The 5,435-nt window shown below is 34.5% G+C and overlaps 1 pseudogene; it reads left to right on the forward strand.

The window, feature by feature from the left end:
- Window positions 1–2,221: 2,221 nt before the first annotated feature.
- Window positions 2,222–4,189, forward strand: LOC131945858 (uncharacterized; annotated as a pseudogene).
- The last annotated feature ends 1,246 nt before the right edge of the window (window positions 4,190–5,435 follow it).

Raw genomic sequence — 5,435 nt, forward strand, 5'->3', positions numbered from 1 at the left:
AACCCCCTCACACCAACAGTAGATATAATTGTACACACACCAATACAAATTATTTCCCTTGCCTACACTACAGCACAACACAATCATTTCGCCTACACTAAATTTTCCTACACTAAATTCTGCCAAACTAAATTCTCCGACACTAAATTAACGCTCATTGAATTCTTCCACACTAAATTCCGCCGCACTAAATTCTCCCACAATGAGTATCCCACTCTAAATTATCGTGTTTACTGAAGTCTCACACACATGTGTAATGGATACCATGTAATGGATTATTATTGGTTATTGCTAGTGAAAACTATTCCCAACCTTGAGCAAAATTCCATCACAAACCTCCCCCCCCCCCCACATGAAAATAAACATTGACACAGATTATTAGTTTTAGTCCCGAGAATGCACCAAGGTGTAACACAGTTCACAGCGGTTTGCTGTCTCTTTTGTGTGTTTGAAAGTATCTCGCATGTGGAACTTTATTGTCAGGGAAGAAAACCAACAATGTTTTTTTTAAAGGGGAGGTAATTATAAAATTAAACGATAAAATAAAGAGAAAAAAATATTAATACATTTTAAACATAAACATGTAAACCGACACTAATATTAATTATAAAAAAATAAATGTAAAAAAGTAATTTAAACATTTGGTGATTTACCACACAAAGTTAATTACAACTTCCAGTAATTGTTGATGTCAATCCAACAACAATACTTAAATGTAACTAGTATCATCCAGTTGTAATATTAATACCAAGAAGATCGATTAAGTATTGTGTTCTAGGAGTAGAGCTTTTTCGAAATTATGTCTGCGAATTTTTTTGTGAGCAGATAAATGTAATGGACCAACCCCCCACCCCTTCCCCCACCCGCAAAAGCACCCTTCCTATAAAAAGCCTGTCAAAAATGGACTTAAAAACTATCGTTCTATTTTGTATATGTATAAATTCAACTATGTTAAATTTGCAGATGTTAATGTTCTTGTATGAAATTGCAAATAAATAAAAAAGAATTGAACTTTTTATATTAGATTAAAAAATAAAATAAATAAAATAAATAAATGTATTGGGTCTGGGTCGGCAACCTACGTCTCCATACACACATATTAATAATTATCTTATTTTCAAAACTCATTAAAATGTTTTTCTGCAATAATTGGTAATGAACGATATAATAATAAATATAAACAATAAACACTCGCTATTCTATTAGAACTATGCATGCTGCCTAGCTTCGCTTAGGTTTTCAAAAACATTGAGAATTTTAATGCTTAATTAATTAGTGATTGGCTGATATGTGTAGTGCTTACGTTTAAACAGTAACGCTAAATTTAGAGAAATTGTTGTTGCTTGTTGTTTATAGCCCGTTTTCAGAGAGATTGATGTGATGTATGGAAAATTCGGACCGGTCAGTTCTAAAGGTCTTCCGGAGTCCCCCACGATCTCAAACGTTATGAAGAGGTTCCTACGTGGGACATTTTTTCGATGTATAGCTCATATAAGGCGCCGGTCAGTTTCGACCCCTCATCGTGGACCCTTCGGCCAACCGGCACCGGCCCCCGTGTTCTATCGCCCCAAGGCAGGATCCTGCAAAATTTGAAGTGACTGCGGCGCCGGGAAGTGCCCTATCGGGCACCCGATAACTTTGCTTAATATATATGTATAGATTTGCCAATTGCATAGCTAAACAGAGATTTCAATAAAGTAATTAAGGCCTGAAATAGTTTAGTATAGACATTTATTATTGGAATACATTCTAGATCTAGGTAGGGTCTAGATCTGTCTAAGTCTAGTTTTCCGTAGATCTAGATCATCTAGATCTAGAATCCCTAGATTTAGAAGTTCTAGAATATTTAGATCTAGAAGAACTAGAATATCTAGATCTAGATCTAGAATCCTAATAGATTTTTTTTTTTAAGTTTAGGTGTATAAATTTTATAGCGTACTTAGATCTAAATCATATTTAAATGAAATAGTTCGATTCTTTATATTCTAAACTCGTAAGATGGCGTCATTAATTCTGTGCTCTTTCCTTAGTGTAAACATTGGTAACGTCATTGTTTCGTGCGTTCTTTTTCAAAATTATAAACACTTTCCGGTTGCATAATTAAAACTGTTTTACTACATTCGAATACGCCCTTTTTTTTCTTCTTCAAATAAAATTGTGTTTATACATTAAAAACATCTAACATATTATTTTCAATAAAATCCCATATCAAGTTCTACATATGTCGCTGAAGATTCTGAAAAAGTATTTTGCGGACAAAGAGAGAGTGAGAGAGACAGAGAGACAGAGAGAGGGAGAGAGAGAGAGAAGGGAGAGAGAGAGAGAGAGAGAGAGAGAGACAGAGAGACAGAGAGAGAGAGAGAGACAGAGAGAGAGAGAGAGAGAGAGACAGAGAGAGAGAGAGGACAGAGAGAGAGAGAGAGAGACAGAGACAGAGAGACAGAGAGAGACAGAGAGAGAGAGAGAGACAGAGAGAGAGAGAGAGAGACAGAGAGAGAGAGAGGGAGAGAGAGAGAGAGAGAGAGAGAGAGAGAGAGAGAGAGAGAGAGAGAGAGAAGTCGCACATGGGCTTTTATATATTAGGATATTTAGTTTCTCCCTATTTCAATGTACTTCCTATAACCTTGTCCATCCCTAATTGAAACATGCAAGTACATCGTGAATATTACAAAGAAACTAAACGAGCGAATCGCAAAACTGCAAGGAAGGGAAAACACAGCTTACGCCATTGCTTGAAGAAGTAAATTGTTTCGAAATTATTTTTTATTTTAATTTTATTTTTAATTTATTATTTTGTGTTGTTCAAGACACGGAGAGCGATAAATTACTTAATTTCGATACATATGAAGACAATTTCATTATGAAACCAATGCTACTATTAACATGAATTAATTCAGAATTAGAATAAAAAAAATAAAAGATAGATCTAGATAGAATTGAGAGATTTGAGCAATTCAACACAAATGCAAGTTCTATGGTGCTCATAGTAGATTCTCTCAACACAAACACAAATGCGATCAACATTGAGCCATTAAGAATTGATGCTGGTTCGCTTCAAATGGAATAGCTGGATTTGAAAACCAAACATTTGTGGAGTGATAAGTTCACGGAAATCAAGATCAATTATAAGATTTGGATGTCCAGAGAAACACACTAAATTCCCACACATATCCTTATAAATTCTCGCACACTAAATTTACCCACATAAATTCTCGCACACTAAACTCTCAGACTAAACTCTCCCACACTAAATTATCCCACACTAAATTCTCTCACACTGATTTCTCGCACACTACATTATTCCACACTAAATTCTCCCACACTAAATTCTCCCACACTAAACTCTTCGACACTTAAAATCTCTCAAATCTAAACTCGATACAAAAATAGTCTCCACCGAAATTTCCCAAACATTCAACTCCCCCTTACTTGATTCCCTCACATACTCCCCCCCCCCCACCCCACCCTACATAGATTGAAAAAGTGACACAGAATGTTGGTGGTACTCCCAAGAGTGCACCAAGGTGTAACACAGTTCACAACGTTTTGCTGTCGCCTACTGTTTCTGACTATCTAGCGCTTAGAACTTTTTTTTCAGGGGAAATAACAAACAATACTATTTTTAAAGGGAAGTAATTATAAAATTAAACAATAAATAGAAAAGAAAAAAATATATATAATAACACAAAAACAAAATACTATTGTGGCCAATATTACAATGACTAACTAATTATAAATAAATAATAAAGAAAAAAAATGAAATATCTGCTTATTGGGCATTTAGTTCTTTGTCGCACAAGGAACAACAGCGTTTCTGTCGTCGTCCGCTGAAAATCACACAATTTTACAAAACAAAGGAGATGTCGCTGTAGAGTCAGAAACAAAATAGACCACAGAGCCCATTGTAGCAAAAACAGTTGAAGATGTGAAAGGCAAAGCTGATGAGGCTGATGCTGAAGCAGAAGAACAAACAGAAGAAAACACAAAAACAGAAGATTCAGAAGAAAATACAAATGAAAATGCTTGCTCAAAAGAGACAGAATCAAAAACAGAAGAAACAACAGCAGAAAAGCGATCTGTAGATGAAAAAGAAAGTGAAGATGCAGAAGATGAAATTCCGAAGAAAAAAGCAAAGACAGACTCAAATGAATTATCGAATGGCACCACAGAAACAACTGAATCTGCTTAGTTCTATTATATATATAATTGTTTTTTCCTTTTCATTTTGAACCTAATCACAAACTTGTAAAAATGTGTTTATCATCATGTTCAGGAGAAAATTGAGATATTTATAGACGGGTTTCACACTTCTGCATGGTTCTCATCATTTGTACTGTTCTTGTAATAAACATCTTAATGTATATAAAAAAAAATATATCTGCGTATTTACTGAAGTCTCACATACAATGTTTCCAGGTAAATGTAATAGATCATGGTCTGCAACCTACGGCTGACGAGCCGCATGAGACTCCTTCGATGTCAAGATGCGGCTCTTAAGCTCCGTGCACACATATTAAAAAATATAAAATTATGTATCATACTGCAAGACTCGGCACTGAACGATACTTCTTCGTTCTTAATTATTAGTGATGAATGGGATCGAGATTTATCTTCCAGTGGGTTTGAACTCGAGACTTTGTTCGAATTTATCAACCATGAGCTTTTTGCCGACTCGACCACGCCTTCAACACAATTAAGCGTTACGTGTCAACTGGTTATGCGCCATTGAGGCCATTGACTCCGATTTCAGCCTGCTTTTCTTTTTGGATTTCCTTCCATAGCCTTTGTCCAACCAAGAACAAACTACAAGGCAGCAGTTGTTTAATTTAATAATTATTTTATTTTCAAAACTCATAAAAATATTGTTCTGCAACACTCTGTTATGAACGATACAATAATAAACATAAACAATAAACACTCGCTATTCTATTAGAATATTTAGTTACTCCTATTTCAATGTACTTCCTATTAACTTGTCGATCCCGAATGGAAACATTTAAGTTCATTGTGGATATTACAAAGAAACTAAACGAGCTAAGTGAGGTCAAGTGATGGGCGTTGTTCCTACAAATAATGACGTGGAACAGAAAGGGAGAAAAACTGATACATTAAAGGGAAATAACTAGATTTTAGCCTGTAATTTAATTATTTTTTTTTACAAAAATTAAACGCAAATTTTACGTTATTATACCTTAAATTAGCAATACACTATACGTAGCATATTAAATAAAATTACGTGAAGAAAATCGACCTTGTACAAATTTGAGCATAAAAGAAAGGAAATTGATGGAAATATTCTATTGTACAAAACCATTCTCATGTGATAACATCACTCACAACAAATATATTCCTTGAATCATATGCGTAATTAACTGGATTAATTTTGTTGCATGTTATATACTATAAAACCTAATATTACGAGTGGCTAATTTTCA

The sequence above is a fragment of the Physella acuta genome, unplaced genomic scaffold (assembly GCF_028476545.2).
Source record: "Physella acuta isolate Inbredline_101_S28 unplaced genomic scaffold, ASM2847654v3 ptg000050l, whole genome shotgun sequence".
Classification (NCBI taxonomy): domain Eukaryota; kingdom Metazoa; phylum Mollusca; class Gastropoda; family Physidae; genus Physella; species Physella acuta.